Raw genomic sequence first — 14679 nt, 5'->3', positions numbered from 1 at the left:
GATTCCAATTTATTTCTCAAGTCAGACAGTTGCCGTTGTTTTCGTTCTCTCAGGCATTTTCAATCTGTGTTACAGTGGTTTCTTTGCTGTGGTTTGGACATGTGTGTGTGTGAGTGTGTGTGTGTGTGTGTTCATGCTCTAGTGTATATTTTTAGATATGTAACAAGAACAACAAAAAGCTTCAGGTTTGATGAAGGTGGCAGAGGCAACTTGTTTTAATTCTGCATTTGGTCCATGATAATCCAAGGAGCGAGAACCCTCAAACTCTTTATCAGTGAGAGACACGTGTTCACAAATTGCTTTGAATTAAGTTATATTTCAAACGTTCTGTTGATTCTGTTTTTTATTTGGTTAATTATTCTCCCTTCTTAAGGACTCCACTTCTTGTGGTACAATTATTATTATTCTGTTAAAACTTTTCAGACTTGATAAAAGTAATGCGGATTCTTAAGAAGAAGAAGAAGAAGAAGAAGAAGAAGAATTACTTTATTTATCCCGCAACGGGGAAATATATATTTTTTTTTCACTCTTATTATTAATCATGTTACACACACAGGCCCGAAATACACACATACACAAACAGGACCTATACATGCAATTAAGGAGAGATGTTAGAGCGAGGGGGCTGCCAGTGACCAGCACCCCGAGCAGTTGGGGGTTCGATGCCTTGCTCAACAGCACCTCGGCAGTGCCCAGGAGATGAAGTGGCACCTCTCCAGCCAGCAGTCCACGCTCCATACATGGTCCACACAGGGACTTGAACCAGCAACCCTACGGTTCCCAGCCAAGTCACCTATGGACCACTCTGGATCCATCTTTGGACGGCTGTAGCTAAACGACGCTTGTGGGTAGCGCTATAAAATATTTTGATATTTTAAAGTTTATCCCTTTAAATTAGCCATGATTTGGGGTAAAACTGATATCTAGAACACACGTTTTGGCTTTTTCTCTCTCTCGGTGGATAAGGATCAAGAGATAATTTCATTATATTCATTATATTCATTATATCAGCTGCATGTGACACTGATTGAGCATTTGTCACTGATTTCACATTCTGGTTGCATCTTTCTTATATCCTTATATCCCTCATCTTGAGTTTTGTCTTTCTTTAAAAAGGTTTATAACATTGTTGGTAAAAACATCATTTGGTAACATTTTTAAAAGTCAAAACAACTTGACATGTGACAACTTTTGTTGGACAGGTTATTTATCATTTTCATAGGTCAATGTTTTGGGAAGTGGCAACCTTAAGAACTGAAAGCTGAAGCCGAACGTTAAAGCAATGAGGTTACAGTAATAATTATAATAGCCTCTTTGATTTAAGGAAGACACAAATCCCCCTACTATTACAAGACAACTTTCCTGTATTGAAGCTGCGAGGAAAATCCCCAAATACTCAGTTGAGGGAAATGTTGTTTACGTCTAATTTCACTTCTTCGTTGTGCTTTAAATAAGCGTCATTAGTTGAGTCTCAAAGAAAGAATGTTTTCTAAAGTTTGGTCGCGTTAAGCTTCTTGCTGCATTTCAGCTCCACCTTCCAGCTTCTCTTCATCTACATTTTAATGTTTATTTTTTGGGTCTAGTAACTGCAAACATGTCCGAACAGGTTATAAAACCTGCATCTATCCATGGAAGCCCTGAGAAAAATTCAGGTGATCCATTTTTTTAAGTCTTAGCTAAATTGGGTTTACAACTTAAGAACATGCGGAAAAAAAATGTCTTCATCCAAATGTTAAGTATTTTAAAACATAGCTCTTTTAATGCCCTTTGGCCTTTGGTCCACACACAAACTGTTTTATAGGTCACTGAAAACGGATCATTTGGGAAACTCCATTATGAAGAGTTTCAGAAACTCCGTTTGTCACTGTTGTCTTCCAGGGAATGAGTTCAGTTTTAGCTATGAAACAGGCAGGTAAAAAAAAGTTGTGCCAGGGGATTTTTTAAATTTTGTTTCGGATCAATATTCTCATACCAAGTGCCCACAACCCAACCAATATTAGAGCTCTCTGGCAGCTTTTAGAGCTCCCTGACAGCAGCCCAAGAACAGCGGCAAATCAAGGTTGGCTCGACACTCGGAGCTCAGAGCTGGTGTGCGATGTGTGAACTTTTTAAAGAGACGAGCCTCCCGGGCACACTCAAGATACCTAGCATGTAAAATATCTGGAGCTGTCAGGAACTCCAAGAGCCAATAAAAGTGCAAAAACACAGAAACCAGGGGAAGGGGGGCACCTGTAGCACCCACTATCTGTGGCTGCTAACGTGCCAGGTTGCCCCGGGAACGGGCGAAACAGTGAGGAGAAGCTCAGCTCGAGGCCAGAGAAGAAGCCGCCACATCCAGCTGCATCGTCACAGCCCTTGTTTATTAAACCGACACAAAAAGCACACTTGGATGTCAGTTTCAATGCACCAGTTTTTTTAACTGTAAACCCATCCGTGGTGATGGTAATTGTCAGAGCAAGTTCTTCAGTTTGGATCCAACTTTAAACTCCAGACAGAAGACAGCAAGTTGTGTGACCACAGTACCTCACAACTTTGAAAGTATTGTAGTGGGAACTCAAAAGTGTTTGTCACACTACGCCCCCGGGATCCCCCCAATGATCCAGAGAAGAAGAAAAAAGAAATCACCTGCCAAACCTTTATTTTCCCCTGAAAAGTTTCTGTGGTAGGCTTTTCCCCTTGTTTTAAAGAAAACACAACAACACTACTGTAAAAACAGACTTTATCAAAACCTTAATCCTGGAGTTTTTCAAAAGATCTGTTGAGTCGACCTAAAATATAGTTTGAGTGGGAAGAAAAGGTCAAATTGCATAGAAAAAGCTACGTTTAAAAGAATAGCCGTCTAAGTGTGAACTAGGCCTTAGAAAAAACGGTCCTCTTGCCTCTCAGAACGGCCGTAGCATCACATGATGTCCCAATAAATAACATTGTGGTCTTTGTTTGCACCCCGTCAGTCACTGCCTGTAGCTACGTTCACCACCACAATTCAAAAGGACAACACTGACAGAATGTATAAATTAATGAATTAATCTATTTATTTATTTCAGTATATCAAGCTTACATAACCGAAAGGGTGTAGGTTGAAGCCAAAGCTTATATACCCCTACCCTTTTAAAATAATAATACCTTTACCTATGATGGTACATGATGCTCAGGGTCTCTGCAATCTACTGTTTTTTGTTTTTGTCTCCTTAAGCTGCTACAGTGTGCATGTATGTGTATGTGTATGTGTATGTGTGTGTGTGTGTGTGTGTGTGTATGTGTGTGTGTATGTGTATGTGTATGTGTATGTGTATGTGTATGTGTATGTGTGTGTGTGTGTGTGTGTGTGTATGTGTATGTGTGTGTGTGTGTGTATGTGTATGTGTATGTGTATGTGTATGTGTATGTGTGTATGTGTATGTGTATGTGTATGTGTATGTGTATGTGTATGTGTATGTGTGTGTGTGTGTATGTGTATGTGTATGTGTATGTGTGTGTATGTGTATGTGTATGTGTATGTGTATGTATGTGTGTGTGTGTGTATGTGTATGTGTATGTGTATGTGTATGTGTATACAATACACGATAACAATGACCTGGACAAATGAGAACATTCACAGGCTTAATTATTCCAGACGTTAACCCCTCTAACAGAACGAGGGGATGTTTTACTGTAGTTCCCGTCTTTGATTTCTCAAATACTAGTGGTTTTCTCAGGTTACAACTGGAATCCTTCATTTTAAACAGACTCCGGATATCTTGAGGAAGAACTGTATTTACTGCTTTGTACATGGTTTGTATTGTAATGTAATCAACCAAGTCCCTGAATTTCAAAATGTTCAAACGACTAAATAGTGGGTTGGTTGGCTGTATTTGGTTGGCTGTTCTGTATGTGTTTCCCCCAAACTCAATGCAATATGTCATATACGTATGGGGAAGTTGATGAATAATATCAAGTGATTAGTGAGTGTTGAGAGAGGAAAGCGTGGGCTTTATAGAGACTTGCAATGGATTTTGACACTTTTGGTGAGACATCATTTATGTGTGATTTCCAATTTAGTTTATCATCAATGATAGCTCCAAGAGATTTGGTTCATTTATAGTTATGGTTCTGCTTTTTCCAGATATAATACACTTGTTTTACTGAGACAGAGTGATATTTTATTGAAGTCAAACCATTCTTTGAATTTCTGTAGCTCCTTCTCTACCATATCCAGTAGCTGACGCAAATGATCCCCACTACAGAACACAGTCGTGTCGTCAGCAAATAAGATACATTTCAGGGATTGAGAAACCAAACATATGTCATTAACTTATAAGAGAAACAGCAATGAACCCAGGACTGAACCCTGAGGCACCCCACATGTGACCATGTGAGTTTGTCTTATTAATATGGACAGAGGATGAGCAGCTCTATGAAAGATACTTTGACAGGAAATTATTAGGGTTAACCAACATCCTGTCACTGTTTTTTTTTATGGCTGTTTTTCAAAGGTACTCACTCTGCGATCACAGTCCACCAGCTTCCTGTGCTTACCACTGCTCTGAGTCATGATGTTATCATGCCGTGCCATCTCAATCTTTCCCTCGATGAGAAATTGGTCACACCACCGGTTCTGTATTGGGTGTACCAGGACAACAGTGACTATCCCAGGCTATGGTTACCCTCTCAGAAATATGTTGGACGTGTTGACCTTCTGAACAGTAACTCCTACACCTCAAACAAGTCCATACGCCTCAAGAATGTCCAGTGGACCGACGGTGGAAGGTACCTGTGTAAACTCTCCATCACCACAGAGAGGGAGAAAAGTTTCAGGAGAAAAGGAAATGAAACTTTACTGATGGTTTACGGTAAATAAAAGCTTTTAGAATTATCAATAGAGAATAAAATTGGCAGATTAATTAATAATGAAAATAATTGTTAGGGAAGAATTTCATGAAAATACACAAAACCTGCAGTATCAATGTATTTCTGAGTGTATATTGCACATGCTGTGAACACACCTGTACTTCTGTCTGCATCTCTTTTCAGACACCATGATCTTTAACGTCACTGGTCACAATGACTCTCTGCTCAGGTGTGCAGTAAACGTGACCCGGGAGTCCGGATTTGTTTTGTCCGTTTTTCATGAGGGACGCAAACTCGTACCTGTTGACTCAGCTCCAGGAGATGCTGGTGCAGGTCAGCCCTACGTCACAATCACTGAAACCATTTCTCTGCGGAGCAAAGGAGAGTATGAGTGCCAGCTGCACCTTCACGGAGATCTGGTGACGAAAAGCATCTTCCACTATCTGCCTGGTAATACCCTCCTTCCTGATCTGATCTAGCTTTCATGCACATTAAACACTTGCTGCGCTGCACTGTCAATTAAGTCTGGTCCCATGCAACTGTTTTCATTGCAATGACAGCTTTAGCCTTTACCAGAGGAAATCGAATGGACCCAAGACCATCCCTTGAAGCTTAAGCTAAATGGGGGGTTTAGTTGCTCTCGAACATGTATCATTTTTATCACTTTTATTTTTTTCGACCCACATTTAGCCAAATACAGTGATACACACTGAGATCCATGATGTTATTTGCTAGGGAGACCTGGCCAACTTGAATATTAAAATACCTTTGCATTGTGACAAGTACCGACCAATTTATTATAGAGCTTTAAGATCAGGCAGAGTGACCAGTTCACTTAGTTTTAGGTCCTTTTGAAGGTTTTTTCAAGAGAGAGGTGCAGAGCACATAAAAGATTTTTTATCTAGTTCAGTTTGTGCACTTGGAACAGACAACAAAGACCATATCTTGTGATCTTAGATTTCTATGAAATGAGTGGAGTTTACCCAGAAAGTACCAATGACTGCGCCTTTGAACATAGATAGATAGATAGATAGGTAGATAGGTAGGTAGGTAGGTAGGAAGGTAGGTAGGTAGGTAGGAAGGTAGGTAGGTAGGTAGGTAGGTAGGTAGGTAGGCAGGCAGGCAGGCAGGCAGGCAGGCAGGCAGGCAGGCAGGCAGGCAGGCAGGCAGGCAGGCAGGCAGGCAGGCAGGCAGGCAGGCAGGCAGGCAGGCAGGCAGGCAGGCAGGCAGGCAGGCAGGCAGGCAGGCAGGCAGGCAGGCAGGCAGGCAGGCAGGCAGGCAGAGAGATAGATAGATAGATAGATAGATAGATAGATAGATAGATAGATAGATAGATAGATAGATAGATAGATAGATAGATAGATAGATAGATAGATAGATAGATAGATAGATAGATAGATAGATAGATAGATAGATAGATAGATAGATAGATAGATAGATAGATAGATAGATAGATAGATAGATAGATAGATAGATAGATAGATAGATAGATAGATAGATAGATAGATAGATAGATAGATAGATAGATAGATAGATAGATAGATAGATAGATAGATAGATAGATAGATAGATAGATAGATAGATAGATAGATAGATAGATAGATAGATAGATAGATAGATAGATAGATAGATAGATAGATAGATAGATAGATAGATAGATAGATAGATAGATAGATAGATAGATAGATAGATAGATAGATAGATAGATAGATAGATAGATAGATAGGTAGGTAGGTAGGTAGGTAGGTAGGTAGGTAGGTAGGTAGGTAGGTAGGTAGGTAGGTAGGTAGGTAGGTAGGTAGGTAGGTAGGTAGGTAGGTAGGTAGGTAGGTAGGTAGGTAGGTAGGTAGGTAGGTAGGTAGGTAGGTAGGTAGGTAGGTAGGTAGGTAGGTAGGTAGGTAGGTAGGTAGGTAGGTAGGTAGGTAGGTAGGTAGGTAGGTAGGTAGGTAGGTAGGTAGGTAGGTAGGTAGGTAGGTAGGTAGGTAGGTAGATAGATAGATAGATAGATAGATAGATAGATAGATAGATAGATAGATAGATAGATAGATAGATAGATAGATAGATAGATAGATAGATAACTTTATTTATCCCGAGGGGAAATGAGGTCATCGTAGCGGTACAAAGCAATCAGAAGTACTAAAAATAAGATAAAATATAAAATACAAAATATGAACAACAATAAAGTACAGTATCGCAGGTAAACACTATATTACAATATGCTATGTGGATTTTAATGTGCAAGAGAGAGAAAGGTGCATTTCAGTGATAGGTCACTTCGAGTAGTGAGAGTTTATTCCCTGAGCGTTGCTCAGCGTTGCTGTGCAGCGTTGTACAGTCTGATGGCAGCAGGAACATGCACGTCATATTCAGTGTCTAACCTGTGCAAACAATGTGATGATGCATTCATATATATATATATATATATATATATATATGTACGTATATACAACATATATACCAGATCACTGTGATAAAGAACCAGTCAAATGAGGTTCAGAACATGTTTCTGAATCAAAACCCTAAATTCAGCCTCACCTTTTTATCAACCTGAGGCTAAAATTTAATTTCACGAACAATAACTTTAGCTGTTCTGCAGATAATAAAAGAGCACAAATGCTGCAACATACAGCGTGGTTGGAAACACTCTCTTTATCCTGTTATTGCAAATGCTCAGCCTGTTGTGTCCAGCATGTCCTGCAGGCTTCCACACAAATTCCAACATTAGTGTCCACCCACACCAGGAGAAAAGCACGTCTCTTCTAATTAGAAAAGCATGAAAACCGCTGTGAATATACATTTAAAGCTGCAGACAGCCTAAAAGGCTTCACTGGTCAGAAACCCTGCAATATGTCAACATTAAAGCGAAGACTCTTTTCTCCTAAGTGGCTAGAGACGGTGCAGATGTTCAAACAAATGTTACGCAACAACGTCCTACAGCTGTCTCCGGTGAGTCTGTTGTTGTTTCATCGTTTGTTCTTAAATATATTTGTAGTGGTATCTAGCAATGCTGATGTTTTGTTTCGTTTTAATTCTCTCACCTTTTCCTTTTATTTTAATTTGCTTTAACTGGAGAAATGTGCATCAATGTGCGTTTCATTTTAGGGTTATGCTTCATATTGTTGGTCTTGTGTTTCTCAGAGCCCTGTGTGGTGATGTATCCAGAGCCGTGGGTCCTGTATATAGCTCTCCTCCTGGTGCCCATCACCACCCTGCTGGGACTCATAAGTGCCCTGCTGCTGATTTACAGATGTGGAGTCTGTCCACATCTGGGTTGAACGGAGAGGCTTAGCAATGAAGATCCAGGCTGTCAGGCCCAGGCATCTTCAACATCAATATCATTCATAACCAAAGATTATCCTCCTTTTGTTAGTTGAGTTAAAGTGTTCGCTTCATTGTAATTCAGAGACAAAGCTCTTAAAAGCCTCGACAATGGTTCAACACGGCTGTCCCATTTCCCCACATTTACAAATCATCACCTCAGCCTCCCAAAATCCATACCGCACCAGTCTGCATGCAAAGACCTGGTGTGATCTGCAGTTTCGTATAGTATACATATGAGGAGCTCTTTTCCAAAACGCTATAAATCCATTTTAATAGTTTTCAGGAAAATTACATTTTTTACCCAGATTAATATTCAGTTTGTCTTGTCAAAATGGTTTTTGGCTCAGTCTGAACGTGTCGAACGGACGGACAAAACAAAAAACTCTCCCGCTTCAGAGCGCCGCCATGTTGGATCGCATAGAACGCTCACTGTATTCTGATTGGTCAGGAGGACGTATCGCATTTAGGCTAAAAATAGGTTTGGCGCTTGTCGCGGTTTGGAAAGGAACTGCATCTTGAGACCATTTTAAACAAGGAAATATAGCGATTTGGCAGAAACACTGATGAAGCAGTGAAAAGGTTCTGTATACAGCAAAGTGGCTCAAACTCATTTTTTTTATTTGGCTTTTATCTCGTTTTTGGAAAAGAGCTCTTCATATAATATATTATATTATCAAGCAACCAGTCCTCCACTTTTTCCTCATTGCAATTTTTAGATACATTATGTACAACCTTAATTAAAACAACCTACAACACTTCCAACTGCCACTACAGTTCACCATGAAATATAATGATTTTCTGCAGAATCTGAGGCATTTCCAATGCTGGTATCTGTATCAGAACAAGTCTAATTTGAATGTGCACTCACACATCAGATGTCCTGAGAGTTGAACTCGACATCTACCCGGTGTTGTGGATTGTTTTTAAATTTGGACATAACAAGCGTCGGAAAATATGTCAGGGTCAATTACATCACTGAAACATGGTGTGAAAGAAATTCTCTGGAGTCCTCAGTGTTTCTCAAATCATGTCTTTACTAAATACTGTATGCATACAGGAGAGACATCCTACCAACAGCCGGGTCTCCAACAATCTCTCTCTGTCTCCAAATCACTTCAGCAGATATACACTCACATCAAAGCAACTTACAAACACAAGGACATCAAAGTAACAAAAACACACTACCCAATGTTTATGACCCCAGTGGATGTTATCAGTGTTTTACGACCCCCCAAATGTCGCCATTTGCAACCCATGTGACTCCTATCCCCAATCCCCCCAGCAGTCATCCACAGCTTGACTGTTAATCAACATACAGGGATTTACATCATAGATAAAGAGTTACAAAAAAAGTTAGGTCAATCTTTGGTTATTTCTCACATTCCCCCCTTTTGACACAAAGGGTCAAATAATTTTTTTGCAATAACACAATATCACAAAAAATGAATTAAAGGCATTAAAACAAGATGAAATCATCTCAGAAATGATGGTTGATTTGAAAGTGATTGATGAAGCTTGATGATTTGGTCAAGTATACCACAATGGTATTTCTTTACAAAGCACTTGTTAATTTATTGCCGCCTAACCTGCAACAACTCTTTGAAAAAAGAGATAATGATTCCAACTTGAGGGGTTATGGAAACTTTGTTCTACCAAAGATCCGAACTACTCGCAAAGGCTTTTGTGTGTCGGTACGAGGTGTGAAGCTATGGAATATGCTGGATATTACTATACAAATGCTGGGGTGGTAGTAGCTCAGTCCATAGGTGACTTTTGGACTGGAGAGTCCAAAAGTCACCTATGGACTCATTCGAGTCCCTGTGTGGACCATGAATGGAGCGTGGACTGGTGGCTGGAGAGGTGCCAGTTCATCTCCTGGGCACTGCCGAGGTGCTGCTGAGCAAGGCACCGAACCCCCAACTGTCAGGGTGCTGGTCACTGGCAGCCCCCTCGCTCTAACATCTCTCCATTGGTAGCATGTATATAGGACCTGTGTGTGTGTGTGTGTATGTGTGTAACATGAAAAATAATAATAGAGTGAAAATTGAATTTCCCCATCCGCGGGACTAATAAAGGAATTCTTCTTTATTTGGTCACAATATGTATAAGGAGGGTTATATTACTACCATCTTGGACTTGTTGTCCTGACATTCATATGTATCGTATTTTTGTTTGTTATTGGTTTATCATCATCTTGCTTTGCTAAACGCCGTTATGATCGAATATCAAAGTATAATAATAATTCTCAGTTACTTCAAGTGGATCAGCTACGTAAACATTATGTAAGGTGTTGTGTTTTTTTTGTCTGAGTTTTTGTTTATTTACATTTACTTGCATAAATTCAGGAAGTGACAATACATATTCTGTTTAAGACACTTGATGAGAAAAAGGTTTGGGGTATACATACGATTTTTTCTTCTACCCGCTCCTTTTCAGGCACAAATTGCATTCTAATGTTGCCATTTTTTGTGCAAATGCTATTGTGATGAATGCTGCCTGAAATAAATGAAAAATAAATAAATACAAATAAAGAAAGTGGAGGGTGCTTCCTGTGAATAAAGCGAACTACAAAACTGTACGTCTCTGTAAAACAGGCTTCTGCTTTTACATTCAAAACATATTTTTTAATAAAGTTAATTAAAAATCTGCTTTGGCCTCCGAAGAATAATTGAATTTACAATGTAAACTGTATTTGACTGTGAATAATATTGCATAGAAAGGTGTCAGAATACCCAAGCTTATATGAAATGATGTATGAACACAAAATGACTCTTTAAATTATTCTTATGGCTCTTTAGCAGAACATAGCCTACAGTCTTCTATCGATTCTACTCATGTTTTCGTGCGGTGGTGATTTCCAATAAAGGGTTCGCTTTAAATCAGAAAATAGCAGTAAACCCCCCCCAGACACAGGTTCCTCCTTTATCAGAAATGTTAACATCTGGTTCTCGTTTCTAAATTTTCTGACATCAGTTCCTTCACGGTCCTTTCTGTTCCCTTGTATTGAAATAAAGAAAGGGACTTTTAACGGTTACCTCGAGTCTAACCCTCTTTCCCTTTAATTATTACAAAAAAAAGTTTCTATTATGTGACAAATACAACCATATTGCATTGGCTTAACTCTAAGCATAAACCTGAACCATGAGACAAAACTCAAATCACCTCTTATTTAAAATGTATCGTCTTTCAAATCAGTGAAGATACGTTCATAACAATTTGATCCCCGCTGCATGATATTCATCCTCACTATGTGTTGCTGCTGTGATTGAAGTTAATCCACATATTTAAAAAAAAATGAAAAGGGATGTTAGTGGAATTAGGGACAGGTCACACACACACACACACACACACACACACACACACACAGGAACGATGCATTTACCAGGGCAAGGACAGGCACGCAATCTGCAGTAATCCTCCCTGCTGGCATGATGAAATGGCCAAAATGAGAGATCAGCAGCACACACACACACACACACACACACACACACACACACACACACACACACACACACACACACACACACACACACACACACACACACACACACACACACACACACACACACACACACACACACACACACACACACACACACACACACACACACACACACACACACACACACACACTCTCAGTGGGCTGATTTCCCTCTGAGCAAAGTCAGAGAGTGAGGCAGTGCACCTTTGGTAATGTTTCATGTGCTGGTGTGTGTGGGTTTTTCGGTGTATGTGTGTGTGTAATTGTGTGTGTGTGTGTTTGGGGGGGGTTTCGGTGTGCGTGTGTGTGTGTGTGTGTGTGTGTGTGTGTGTGTGTGTGTGTGTGTGTGTGTGTGTGTGTGTGTGTGTGTGTGTGTGTGTGTGTGTGTGTGTGTGTGTGTGTGTGTGTGTGTGTGTGTGTGTGTGAATGACTAAGAAAATGGTTATAAGACAATGGTTGTTATAAATGTGGGTTTGGCACCTGGCAGTTGAAATGTCAAACAGAGAGTGAATGAGAAACGTATGAAACACTCATGTTTTAAAGTGAGTAATGTCTTTCAAATCCACCACATCCAAAGAGTTGTGAGTTTAAAATGAGCTAAAGCAGTAGAGATATATAAACTGTTGTATTAAAGAGGCGGTGAAGGGTTCAATAATCAGAAGAGTGAAACCAGACGATTGCATTTCTGATGAACCTCCTTCAGAAAGGTGGTTCACTTTGCTACAGAAATGTGTGAATTAGGGGGTAGTTTTAAAGAAGAGGAGCTTTTGTAAAAAGTCTGGATGCCAGAAAAAAAATGTTGCTGATCGAGACATTTTCAGGCTACCACAATGTTACAATGAACTGTAATGAAGTGAAAACACACTGTGAGAGGGTCAAAGTCCTCATAATCTAACGCAGACAACATCCAAAAACAAGTTAATTGCTATATTTTAATTCACACAGTGGCGTGAATATGTGTCACTAAACCTCCATCCTGTCACTAGCATAGCGACGTGTCATTCACCAGGTAGCCACATCCTAAAGCATCCCCGGCTTTATCGGCTATTTTTCTCTAACTGGGACCATCATTTACAAAATGAACATCATGCTGCATCGAAGAAGATTTACAACTAGTGATTGAGAGCATAAACTCATTAGAAAAATGTTTACTGACACTATAAATCAAGTGAGAAGTTGGCTAATTTTCTCATTGACTTCTATACAATCACACTTCTCTTTGCAACTAAAGTCGCCCCCTGTTGGACATTAGAAAGAATGCAGGTTTAAGGTACTTTAACATTAGGCGTGTTTCCACTAGTCCTGTAGAGTGGCCTCCCTAAAAGTTTCAGGGCACGCCCTCTCAAATGGCCGTCTCGCTGTGTTTCCATTACAAAAAAAAGGCCCGAGAGGGATTTACGAGACTCCCGAGGTGACGTATCACTCTGAATGGTTTTCGATCGCCGATGATCAGCTGATCAGTGATACAGCAGCGCGCCGCTTCCTCTAAGTGAGACATACAGAATAGTGATAGTTTGATTTAAGGTGGCCCGTATGATTCACAACGTCAACTTATGTACAAGTAACATTAAAGAAAGCATTCTACCTTAAAGATTCCAGGCACTTTAAAAGTGTTTGTTGACAGACAGGCTGTCACCCCGCTGAGGTACGTTGTGTGTGTGCGTGTACGTGTGCGTGTGCAGGTGCGTGTGCGTGTGTGTGTGTGCATGTGCGTGAGAGAAAGAGAGAGAGAGAGACGTATGGAGCATGTGCAGCAACCACATGTCAGAAATTCAATCCAGTGTTCTTCTACACCACTGGATAAAGGTGTCTACTCTACTTCGCCATGTGGTTGTTGTGTCTGTTCTACCACACGTCACATCCCGCTGAGAGCTACATCCAATCAGCGATTGGATCAATCTCAGGAGACAAAAGAGGCCCTGCTCCTCTTTCTACTCGGTCAAACGGCCTCCTGAGCGACTCGCATGCAAATTAGGGGCGTTTTTTGGCGAGAGAGGGTAGTCGGCCATAGTGGAAACGCACCTATTGGCTTCACTTTTCAGACCTGGGGACAGCAGGCTACCTATTTTAACCCAAACTATGACATTTTCCTAATCTAACAGTGCCGTTTTGATGTCTAAACCTAGGTAGCATTAATAGTTTTTGCTTTATTTTGCAACAATAGTCATGTGTTTAAAACTGCGACGGCGGAGCAAAAAAAGTGTCGGTGTATGAATGAGAGCGAGTTGCAGAAACGTTGACATTCAACGTGTCTGCGGTGTGCAGAAACGTACAATGCAGACAATTTATGGCAACAGTTGAAAGCCCTGATTCTTGGCAATATTTAACTGTATAATAATTCAAGTTGCATTGTTTGTTTACTGTAATAAATAAATGCCAAATAAATAAATGTTCTTACCTGTGTAGGCTGATTTTTCTCCCCCCTACACAGATTCCATAAAGAATCGGACCGTTGAGCAGAATCGATGACATTGGTATCAATAAAAATCATCCCATTCCTGTTTCTTATGCACTTTACATTTATTATTCTATTGTTTTTATTCTCATGTATGTGTTTTCTATATGTATGCTGTTGTCATTTTTAAGAAATTTTCATAGCACAAGGGATTAATAAAGTTTTTGTATTCTTTATATTTCTTTTTTGTATAAACTTAAAGTGCAGCCTTTAATGTCACATGTTTTGTAGATGCATAAAATAATGTTTGATGTAAATTATCTGTGTCTTTACACCATGTACTCCACGTCCCTATAATATTACAGCTTATACAGTTTTTCTGTGCCAACACGTGGTGATTTCTGAACGAAATGAAAACATTGCATTCAATCACCGTTGCCATAACAACGGCTCTATGCTTCCCTCTCTCTCTCTCTCTCTCTCTCTCTCTCTCTCTCTCTCTCTCCTCTTCTTTCTCCATCCTTCTGCAGCAATGCATCACACCCTCCCTCCTCCTGCATGCACCTCCCTCCCCAGCCTTCACCCATCCCAAAGACTGATTAGCGCGGCATCCTTCCACTGACACACCATGTAATTTGGAGATTACTGTTGTTTT

The sequence above is a fragment of the Echiichthys vipera genome (genome assembly GCF_963691815.1).
Source record: "Echiichthys vipera genome assembly, chromosome: 8".
Lineage (NCBI taxonomy): Eukaryota > Metazoa > Chordata > Actinopteri > Perciformes > Trachinidae > Echiichthys > Echiichthys vipera.
Note: the sequence above shows the minus strand (reverse complement) of the source record.